General features: G+C 39.1%; 2 non-coding genes and 1 pseudogene across 2 annotated transcripts; all 3 read right to left on the bottom strand.

The window, feature by feature from the left end:
* Positions 1-4,392: 4,392 nt before the first annotated feature.
* LOC135962946 (large subunit ribosomal RNA) lies at positions 4,393-7,121 on the bottom strand (annotated as a pseudogene).
* A 331-nt stretch (positions 7,122-7,452) lies between these two features.
* LOC135962955 (5.8S ribosomal RNA) lies at positions 7,453-7,632 on the bottom strand. Its single transcript, XR_010576767.1, has one exon. It is a non-coding gene; the product is annotated as a 5.8S ribosomal RNA (ribosomal RNA).
* Positions 7,633-8,255: 623 nt separating this feature from the next.
* Positions 8,256-10,242, bottom strand: LOC135962870 (small subunit ribosomal RNA). Its single transcript, XR_010576712.1, has one exon. It is a non-coding gene; the product is annotated as a small subunit ribosomal RNA (ribosomal RNA).
* Between the last annotated feature and the right edge of the window lie 2,258 nt (positions 10,243-12,500).

Below are 12,500 nucleotides of genomic sequence, written 5' to 3'. Positions count from 1 at the left end.
AAGAAGCTCATTCTCTCACCCATCGTAATTCCCAGATACTTGACCTGGGTCACGTATCTGAGAAAAACGTCACCAGATCGAACTGACGGGGAACGAGCCCGCGATAAGATGCCTTTCAGCATCATCATCACGGTTTTCTCCCTCGACACTTCAACACCGACACTGTTCCCCCACTCATTGACCTCACGCATGGCCTGCTCACCTCTTCTCTCCAGCTCAGCACGAGACTGACCTTCGATTAAGATGAGCAAGTCATCCGCGTACGCACAGAGTCGGCAAGACGCCGCCAGAGACCTCAACAAGGGATCCATCATTAGGTTCCAAATAAATGGACCACAGATAGACCCCTGAGGGCAGCCCCTGGCAACATCCCTGCAAACAGTATCGTTGGCGCCTACCACAAAAGCTTTCCTGCCGCTGAAGTAACTACTCCATAGGGAGAGCTCTCGACAGCCAACTAAACGCAGTCTATCAAGAACCTCTCTCCAAGAGAGATAATCAAACGCACCCTTAAAATCAACAAATATGCCAAGGACATATTTGCTTGCAGAGTTTACAACGCTAGACTTGACATGGTGCCACGCGTCCTCAACAGATTTCCCCTCTTTAAATCCGAACTGAAACTCAGAAGCCACCTCATTGTAGGACTCCCTCAGTCTATATACCATCATCCTTTCCAGCACTTTTCCAAGTACCGGAAGGAGGCTGATACCCCGATATGAGCGTGGATCACTCCTCACTTTATCGGGCGACTTCAGGAGCACCACAACTTTAGCCTGCTTCCAAGCCTCAGGGAAATAGCCCTCACTGATACACCTCCCAAAGACTGACTCCAGATATTCCGGTATGGCCTTCCAGATGCTTTTACACATCTCTCCAGTCATACCATCAATACCCGGAGATTTCCTACTTTTGACTCGGTATATGCTATCATCAACTTCCATTCTCTCCATTGGCGGAGGACTAATCATCTCCCCATAGGGAAGATGATCAGCCGATTCCGCCCCCGGAAAGAAAGTCTCAAGCAAGGCGTCCGTGCACTGTCTCCACGTCAGCAACGTTGTGTTACCAACCCGAAGACCCGACAAGTCCGCCTGTTGCCGTCTACCCCTAAGGATACGGTAAACCTTACCCCAGGGGTCATCCCTGTTGTCCTGTACGAAAGTACGCCACTCGTCCTCCTTCACACTCACGATTCTGTCCTTGTAGACTCTCAAGGCAGCCAGATAGTCAGCTTTTCGCTGCACCAGATCTTCTGCATTAGAGCGCCTTCCCCTCTGGAATCGCTTCCTGAGACGACGAACGCTCCTCCGCATCAGATCCAACTCGCGAGTCCACCACCTGACCCCTCCCTGACGAGTCTTGCGACAACGACCAAGGAGAGTATCATTAGTGGTACACATCCACCGATCTATCAGGCTGACTTGACTGTCAATAGTAAGTGCCCTAAAGTCGTCAATTGGAACATCCAACGCTGCCCACCGAAATGCGTCAGCATAGTTATCCCAATTGACGTCGCGTAGTTTCCACTTGCGTGGTAGGTACGTCCCGTCCGTTGCCCGTTGGTGGGAGACCACAATCTCAATGAGACTATGATCACTCACACCAAAGTCATCCCTAATCTTCCAGCTAAAACGGTATTCTGTCATTGCCCCCACATTGGCTAACGTCACGTCAATGTCACTACATCCTCTTGGACCATCAAAAGTGTACATCTCACTAGGCTCATTGAGGACAATGAGCCGCTTTGTGACCAGCCATTCACTAAGCATGACACCTCGCAAGTAGTTCTGATGAGCAGAAGTATTCCCGCTCATCTTAGAGAACCACATGCGAGAGCATGCATTTGCGTCTAAACCAAGGATTACAGGTGAACTACTATCCAGTAGTAGTACCGAATCCATGTACCCTAAATAGGGTTCAAGAGGTCCCCCAAACCTACAGTAGATGCTTGTCAGTAGCATCCTACCAAAACCACCCTCCACGCTAACGCAGACTCCCCAATCACTCCTACTAACAACCGTACAGTTAATGTGACTGTCCTTTATTATAACAGCGGCGTTGCCCCCCAAGTCCGTAAACGCACGCATACCCCCCGGCAAACCCCTGATGTGACCATCCGTGGTATACGGCTCCTGCACGAGTGCAAAAGTCGCATTCAGGTTGTACATCGCCTGACCTAGTTCACAAATCACCGAATATGCCCGCTGGCAGTTAAGCTGCAGAATTTTAATATCCGTACCCTCCATCTTAATGGCGCGCATTTGCCCTCGCTACTATACCGCTATATACCGGACAGGCGGCTGACATCATAAGATGATTCGCCGGGAGTCCCTTAAAAGCACAATTTCTGCAGTGGATCTCGTTGACACAGCGAGATGCCAAATGGCCAACCTGTCCGCATAGGCGACAAACTCCTTCCGTCATTCTGCAGTCCCTCACAAGGTGATCAAAGCCCAGGCATCTAAAGCAACTCGGCACGGCATCATGTGGGCGAACCAGGAAAGAAAACCATTTAATATAACACCGGCCATTGTCCAGCAATTGCTGCATGGCCTCGCTACTGCCCTCTAAAACAACACTAACCGGCCCGCCTGTAGGCTTCCACGGAGCTGTCACCAATCTAATTGAGCGTTTGTAGTCATCAGGAGTCATCCTACGCCTAAAATTTAGGTCGTAGAGCTCCTGCATAAACTCATCGGGAGATATCTCCGGATGAACGCGCTGCACGACCACCCTTGGACCTAGCTTGTCCTTTACCGAAACCTCCAACCCAACCTCACCGAACTTGGCATTCTTCGCAACCTTCTCCCTCTCAGCTACGGACGGGGTCCTAATGACCGCTCCGCCATCGCGCATAGGCCGCAACGTGTGCACGCGAACACCCAAAGTGGGGCCAACCTCCCTCTGCACTTTCTCTACCACTTCCTTGGATGAGACACCCTGCTTCCCCTTAACCACCACCGACCACGTTTCCACAGGCTTTGGCACAACAGCAACCGGAGCAGCAACAATAGCCCCACCAGAAACACCGCTACGCCTAGTAGTCGCCGGAGGTGCCATGGGAGCCCTAAAGGCCGCCGACTGCACCCCAGCCACCTTACCACCCTCGTACACATCGAGGCGCCCCTTCAACCGCTCATTCTCTGCCATAAGGCCAAAAATCAGCACCTCAAACTTGCTGGAATGCTCCATCACGCCCTTGGCCAGCTCAGCCCCAACACCATCAGCCATCACCAACTCCAGCAACGCAGCACTCACGGCCTTCATCTGGCCAACTACACCAGTGTCCATGACTGGTTGTGGCCTTTTACGTGCACGCACCCTCTTGAGGCTAGGACCGGATGTAACATCCGACACCTCCATAGCATCACCAGCAGCTGGAACATCGGCAGGAGCAGCATCAGGAGTAACAGCAGCAGTACGTTTGGGCTTAGGAGAGCCGACCTTAAAACGTTTGACTTCATCCTCCATCTCCGTGCTCGACAGCTCACTCTCAGTATGTCGAACAATACGTACGCATGCCGGCTTCAACACCTTCTCACCGCCATCAGTCGTAGTCATGTCCGACGCATCACCCTTCGCTTTCGGCTTTTCGCCCTTCTTCTTGCCCGCAGGCGGCATGTCTAACTATTCAATACCAAAAACTGTCGAAAGTAACTCAAAAAACAGTATACTCACGAAAAGAGACCAATCAGAAAAAATTTCCAATTTCCAGGAACTCCCTACTATCCGTCAGCAAAAAAATGTGAATTGCCCTAATAGCCAAGACACCAAAACACAAAGTAGCACGGACACACACCACTTAGTGGAGACACACACCACTTAGCGGAGACACAAACCGGAAATGGTCGAACCAAAACCGGAAGTGCACTGCGTTACCGACCGGAAGGAACCGTATTACCAATGCAGTTTTTGCACTGCCTTACCAATGCGGTTTTATCCGTCCCGTGAACTTACCGACCGAACCGTATTACCGACACTGCCTTACCGACCGAACCGTTTTACCAACACTGCCTTACCGACACTGCCTTACCCGAACCGTGTTACCCGTGAACTGCCTTACCAGTTACACTAGTGGCAGCACCGACACACTCACCCGCCGTATGGCAACACTAAAAACTGCCGCCGGAGTTTGGCCTTGAGACACCTTGTCAGCGGAGTCTCAACTTTTTATTACACACACACACACTATGTATAATAATACACACGTTTCAGTTTCTGTCTACCGATTTTTAATCTGCCTATATCTTAGGCATCCGCCAACCGATTCACAAAATTTCACTATCTCCCGAATCTATTGAGTCCAAGTTTCAAAATCCACTATCGCTCTTTTTAATATTCGCACAACAACACTTTGAAATTACGTACCGAAAATCCGCTTATAAAAACACGTCTGATCAGCTCAACGTAAAACGCACAAGTGAGTAGATAGGGACAGTAGGAATCTCGTTAATCCATTCATGCGCGTCACTAATTAGATGACGAGGCATTTGGCTACCTTAAGAGAGTCATAGTTACTCCCGCCGTTTACCCGCGCTTACTTGAATTTCTTCACTTTGACATTCAGAGCACTGGGCAGAAATCACATTGTGTCAACACCCGCTAGGGCCATCACAATGCTTTGTTTTAATTAGACAGTCGGATTCCCCAAGTCCGTGCCAGTTCTGAATTGATTGTTAATTGATAGTCGTTATAATTTAAAAGGAATATATCTTGCGATAATTCCCTAAAAATTTTAGCAAGAAAGTTCCACAATTGGCTACGTAACTACTATCCGGGGAACAAGATCCGAGAATCTCTATTTACCCAGAACGAGTACATAAACCATGTTATTGCTTCCCAATCAAGCCCGACTATCTCAATCTTCAGAGCCAATCCTTATCCCGAAGTTACGGATCTAATTTGCCGACTTCCCTTACCTACATTATTCTATCGACTAGAGACTCTTCACCTTGGAGACCAGCTGCGGATATTGGTACGGCCTGTTGAGAAGTTTGCGTGACCCCACCATAAATTTTCAAGGTCCGAGGAGAAAATATCGACACAACAGTAAATGTCATGCTCTTCTAGTCCATCTACCATATCTCTCTTCGAAAGACTTCCATGGTAGTACGACTATAAAACAGAAAAGAAAACTCTTCCGATACCTCTCGACGGCTTCTTTATGGTCGTTCCTGTTGCCAGGATGAGCACAAGGCCCATATTTAATAACAAACGGATACTCAACAGGTTACGGAATTGGAACCGTATTCCCTTTCGTTCAAAATTATTCAAGTGTTTAATTACTAAGCAATTTTACTTCCTTTTCATTATAACTTGAAAATTTTCGGCTTTCGCCTTAAACTTAGGACCGACTAACTCGTGATCAACCACTGTTCACACGAAACCCTTCTCCACTTCAGTCCTCCAAGGTCTCATTCGATTATTTGCTACTACCACCAAGATCTGTACCAATGGCAGCTCCATGCAGGCTTACGCCAAACACTTCTATGCTCACCATTGTACCCTCCTACTCACTAAAGTTTCAAAGTTTATAATCCAACCGAAATTGAACATAAACCATTTACTTTAGCGGTAATGTATAGGTATACAACTTAAGCGCCATCCATTTTAAGGGCTAGTTGCTTCGGCAGGTGAGTTGTTACACACTCCTTAGCGGATTACGACTTCCATGTCCACCGTCCTGCTGTTTTAAGCAACCAACGCCTTTCATGGTATCTGCATGAGTTGTTAATTTGGGCACCGTAACATTACGTTTGGTTCATCCCACAGCGCCAGTTCTGCTTACCAAAAGTGGCCCACTGGGCACATTATATCACAACCACTACCTTCATACCAAGAAAGGTGAGGTTCTTACCCATTTAAAGTTTGAGAATAGGTTAAGATCGTTTCGACCCTAAGGCCTCTAATCATTCGCTTTACCAGATAAGATTATTTTACATAATTTTTAAATGCACCAGCTATCCTGAGGGAAACTTCGGAGGGAACCAGCTACTAGATGGTTCGATTGGTCTTTCGCCCCTATACTCAATTCTGACAATCGATTTGCACGTCAGAACTGTTTCGGTCTTCCATCAGGGTTTCCCCTGACTTCAACCTGATCAAGTATAGTTCACCATCTTTCGGGTCACAGCATATATGCTCAAGGTACGCTCTAGTTAGAGGTATAAATAATATAAATACTATTATACATAACTGTATAGAACGCCCCGGGATTGAATTAATAGACTATAAATAGGCTAAAAACTAATCCCATTAAATTAAGTTATGTTAATTACGCTATTAGGTTTTTATTCCCAATAACTTGCAAATATGTTAGACTCCTTGGTCCGTGTTTCAAGACGGGTCCCGAAGGTATCCTGAATCTTTCGCATTGTTAATCATATAAGTGCATATAATAAACATAAAGATCAATGATCAATATGCTATTATAAAATATAAATATTTAAGCACTATATATAATAAATCTATCAACACTTTATCAAATCAAAAGCATTTATTCGATATTAAAATGCAAGCAAAATAATTTGAATAAACTTAAGCAAATGATCTTATGATAAATATATTTATGTTAATAGATTACAATGTCCTTTATAGAAAAAATGCACACCATTATTATAATATTATAAATATTAAAATCATAAAGATGAATTTTCCATAACGGATATTCAGGTTCATCGGGCTTAACCTCTAAGCAGTTTCACGTACTATTTAACTCTCTATTCAGAGTTCTTTTCAACTTTCCCTCACGGTACTTGTTTACTATCGGTCTCATGGTTATATTTAGTTTTAGATGGAGTTTACCACCCACTTAGTGCTGCACTATCAAGCAACACGACTCTTTGGAAATGCCATCTAGTAATCATTAACGTTATACGGGCCTGGCACCCTCTTTGGGTAAATGGTCTCATTTAAGAAGGACTTAAATCGTTAATTTCTCATACTAGAAATTTGACATTCCATACACTGCATCTCACATTTGCCATAAAGACAAAGTGACTTAGTGCTGAACTATTTTCTTTTCGCTCGCCGCTACTAAGAAAATCCTTGTTAGTTTCTTTTCCTCCCCTCATTAATATGCTTAAATTCAGGGGGTAATCCCATATGAGTTGAGGTTGTAATAAAAAAATTTTTTAAATCATAAAATATCAAAACCACAAATAGAAATCATTTCTTTTATTTTCTGTTTAAATAAAAAATTCTTTTTAATAGAGAGGCAATCCTAGTTTCATAAAAAAATATTTTATGCTAGACCTTCCTCAATAAAAAAATGAATATAAAATATATAATATTAAATACTCTGATTTTATTCGTTAGAGGTTTTGTATCTTTAACTTTTAGTATTATGAATATAGTAGAATATCCAGTAATACAACAATGTGCTTTTAAAAAATTTTACATATTAAATATATAAAAGATTTTTAAAGCAACTTATTTAGCATAGTCTTACAACCCTCAACCATATGTAGTCCAAGCAGCACTCTAATTATAAATTAAAGTACCTTACAGCATGGACTGCGATATGCGTTCAAAATGTCGATGTTCATGTGTCCTGCAGTTCACACGATGACGCACAGTTTGCTGCGTTCTTCATCGACCCATGAGCCAAGTGATCCACCGCTTAGAGTGATATATTTATTTTTGTTTAAATAGCAATTCATAAATTTGTTTATTGAAAGAAATCAAAAATACACCAAACCAAATTGGCATATATCAATTCCTTCAATAATATTTTTTTTAATTTTAAAACATACCACAAAGTTTGTTGCGAATATCTTAGTTCTTTTAGAAAGAACAATTTTTTTTAACTTGTATACAAGTACAACTATAATTGTGAGTTTAATTTTTATGCAATGTATGGATATACAATAAATTGTATTGCCAGTACACTAAAATGAATATATTATATATATTTCAAATATTCCCATCCAATGTATGATTTAAGTTCATAAATCAGTACATCTTTTTTTAATAAAAGAGAATAAAAGAAAATATATTATATATATATATAATTTCCAACGACTTTTTTTATAATATTATTAAATATAATATTATTTTATTATTAAAGAGTTTTTCTTTCAATAACACTTTTAGTGTTTTTCTCTTTTTTTTTTATAAAAAAAAAATATTTAAATATTTTTAATTTTATTTTTATTAGCCTTTTTTTTTAAAGGGCATTATGTTTTTTTTTTTATTAATATTTTTTATATATAAATATATAAAAAAAATTTTTTTATCGGTTAGGAACACATTAATGATCCTTCCGCAGGTTCACCTACGGAAACCTTGTTACGACTTTTACTTCCTCTAAATAATCAAGTTCGGTCAACTTTTGCGAAACAACCGTAACACACAAGGCGTTACAGTGATCACGTCCGGAGACCTCACTAAATAATTCAATCGGTAGTAGCGACGGGCGGTGTGTACAAAGGGCAGGGACGTAATCAATGCGAGTTAATGACTCACACTTACTGGGAATTCCAAGTTCATGTGAACAGTTTCAGTTCACAATCCCAAGCATGAAAGTGGTTCAGCGGTTTACCCGGACCTCTCGGTCTAGGAAATACACGTTGATACTTTCATTGTAGCGCGCGTGCAGCCCAGGACATCTAAGGGCATCACAGACCTGTTATTGCTCAATCTCATTATTGCTAGACGCAATTTGTCCATTTAAGAAGCTAGTGTCCTTATAATGGGACAAACCAACAGGTACGGCTCCACTTTCATAAACACATTCAAACACTCACACATTTTACTGCACTCATGAATGAAGGCTACAAAAGCTTCAAACACCATAATCCTGAAAGCATCTATTTAATATATTTGAGTCTCGTTCGTTATCGGAATTAACCAGACAAATCACTCCACGAACTAAGAACGGCCATGCACCACCACCCATAGATTCGAGAAAGAGCTATCAATCTGTCTTACACACTTATGTTCGGACCTGGTAAGTTTTCCCGTGTTGAGTCAAATTAAGCCGCAGGCTCCACTCCTGGTGGTGCCCTTCCGTCAATTCCTTTAAGTTTCAGCTTTGCAACCATACTTCCCCCGGAGCCCAAAAGCTTTGGTTTCCCGGGAAGCGACTGAGAGAGCCATGATAGTAGCTACACCCAATTGCTAGCTGGCATCGTTTATGGTTAGAACTAGGGCGGTATCTGATCGCCTTCGAACCTCTAACTTTCGTTCTTGATTAATGAAAACATCTTTGGCAAATGCTTTCGCTTAAGTTAGTCTTACGACGGTCCAAGAATTTCACCTCTCGCGTCGTAATACTAATGCCCCCAAACTGCTTCTATTAATCATTACCTCTTGATCTAAAAACCAATGAAAGTAGAACAGAGGTCTTATTTCATTATTCCATGCACAAAATATTCAGGCATTTGGAGCCTGCTTTAAGCACTCTAATTTGTTCAAAGTAATTGTACCGGCCCACAACAACACTCGATGAAGAGCACTGAAGCAGGTTTAAATAGGAGGAATATGCACAAATACAAGTATTTAATACATATAAGAACTCCACCGGTAATACGCTTACATACATAAGGTACAGTACAAACTACAATTATAGTTGTACTACCCGTATGAAGCACAAGTTCAACTACGAACGTTTTAACCGCAACAACTTTAATATACGCTATTGGAGCTGGAGTTACCGCGGCTGCTGGCACCAGACTTGCCCTCCAATAGGTCCTTGTTAAAGGATTTAAAGTGTACTCATTCCAATTACAGGGCCTCTAATATGAGTCCTGTATTGTTATTTTTCGTCACTACCTCCCCGAGCTGGGAGTGGGTAATTTACGCGCCTGCTGCCTTCCTTAGATGTGGTAGCCGTTTCTCAGGCTCCCTCTCCGGAATCGAACCCTGATTCCCCGTTACCCGTTGCAACCATGGTAGTCCTAGATACTACCATCAAAAGTTGATAGGGCAGACATTTGAAAGATCTGTCGTCGGTACAAGACCATACGATCAGCAAGTTATCTAGAGTTCAACCATAATAACGATCTTGCGATCGCTTGGTTTTAGCCTAATAAAAGCATACGTCCCAAAGGTCCGTATTTATATTGCATGTATTAGCTCTAGAATTACCACAGTTATCCAAGTAACTGTTAACGATCTAAGGAACCATAACTGATATAATGAGCCTTTTGCGGTTTCACTTTTAATTCGTGTGTACTTAGACATGCATGGCTTAATCTTTGAGACAAGCATATAACTACTGGCAGGATCAACCAGAATAATGTTTTATTTATATTATTTGTTTTCAATTGGTTTTAGTTGAAAAGAAATTTAACGAAAATCAGCTTTTTATCGCGTCATATTCGTCATTCCAAATTCACTGTTCTTGATTTTTAAACAATATATTGTTCTATTATCATTTATTTCACATTGCATCATATAATATTTTTCAATATATATGATATTTTTTGATATGCAATTAAGAATTACATTTCATTCATATTTCATTTTTACATTTTATACATTTTTGAAAAACACCAAAAAATCTTCACCAAAAAAATCTTATATAAAAAAAACTAAGAAAATACTTATTTTTCTTTATTCGATTTTAACAAAATAAATTTACCAATGCAAATATTGAAATCCCCAAGAATATAAAAAAATTCTTGTTCTAGAGACCAAAGCATCATAAATAATTTTAGCACATTGAATAAAAATTAATTTTAATATTTCAATAAAGAAAAATTAAAATTATAAAAAAAAAAATAAAATAAATAATTACACTAACGAATAACTATACAGTTCAATCAACAAACTAAAAAAATTTGTCGACAAACTTAAATAGATTCATCGTTAGCGGCAAATAAACTAAAAAAAGTTTTCATTGCTCTCCCCACACACAAAATACTATACCACATATATTCAACGCAAATAATAAAATAGATATTTAAAAACCTCAATACACAATATAAAAAACAAGCAAATAGTTCCAACATTCACGTTGTAACATTCTTGCACAATATCATCATTCGCATTCGATTTTCATTCTTAAATCAATTTTAACACACCGTATATTAGTATTTTTGATGTTTTGTGTGAATATTTAGTATCTCTGCATTTTATGTCAAGAGTATATAGAGATAGTTACATACAACTTCCCCGCCAATTTCGTTTTCCGAAACTTTAAAATTGTATATCTTGAGTTCTAAGCAACTTTTTTGAAATTTTCTTTTTGATTATGAATCGTACGAATTATTACTAATTTTTGGATAAAAAAAATTTTTAAATTTTCTAAAATTGTAGATTTTTTTTTTTTGAAATTTCAAAATTTCAAAATTTCTATTTCCCTAACTTACAAAAGTAAGAAAAATTAAAATAAAATTTTATCGATTTTGATAATTTTTTTAAGAAATTTCATACAATATGAACTAATATCAACATCTAAATAGATTTTCTTTTCAAATTGTTCAATATTTCAAAATAAAAAATTTTCGATTTTTTCAAAAATTTTATTATTTTATGAAATATTTCCTTAAATTGTAAAAATTTGTATGAAAAATATACTTTTCTTTATTATTTTTGGGATTTTGTATGAAAATCATTATAGATTTTAGTCCACATTTTTTTCAATTTATAACATTTAACTAATAAATAGTATTATTTTCACAAATTTAACAAATTTGTATAAAAATTTAACTTTTCTTTATTATTTTTGGTACTATTATAAAGGAAAATCATTATAGATTTTATTAAATCCACAATACATTTTATATTTTGTTTTGTTTTGTGTAGTAGTATTGTTATTATTAGTAGAGGAGTAAAACTAAATAATTTTAATACATACATCCATCCATCTATACATTCATCTCATTAGCAAACAACATTTTTGTGTATAAGTAATAGAGTAGAGTAGAGTAAAACTAAATAATTTTAATACATCTATCATCAGCAAACAAGGGACAGTATAATTTTCCTAGGGACAGTAGGAAACTCGTTAATCCATTCATATGTGTCACTAATTAGATGACGAGAACTTTGTCTACCTAATGACGTTAATATTTAATTCCGCCGTTCAACCGCGCTTACAGTATCACATTTTTGTGTAAGCATTAGAGTAAAACTACTCTATCGTTATTTTTATCGCTTAATAATGATGTGTGAGCCAATATTTTTTCTTTTTTCACAATGATGTGGCGATGAGAGCCAACATTTTTTTTAAATAAATTTTTCTACTTTGAAATTAGAATGAAACTACTCAGTATTTTTCTTTTTTTTACTTCATAATGATAGGATGAGCCAATATTTTATTATTTTCTTCACAATAATGTGATGAGCCAATATTTTATTAAATTTTTTCATAATGATGTGGTGATGAGAGTCAACATTTTTTTTTTAAATATAGGGACAGTAGGAATCTCGTTAATCCATTCATATGCATCACTAATTCGATGATGAGGACTTTGTCTAACTTAAGACCTTAATATTTAATGCCGCCGTTCAACAGCGCTTACTGAAATTTCTTCACATTGACAACATTC

This window comes from Calliphora vicina, chromosome X (assembly GCF_958450345.1).
Source record: "Calliphora vicina chromosome X, idCalVici1.1, whole genome shotgun sequence".
NCBI classification, from domain to species: Eukaryota; Metazoa; Arthropoda; class Insecta; order Diptera; family Calliphoridae; genus Calliphora; species Calliphora vicina.
Note: the sequence above shows the minus strand (reverse complement) of the source record. Positions and strands in the feature narration are given on the sequence as shown.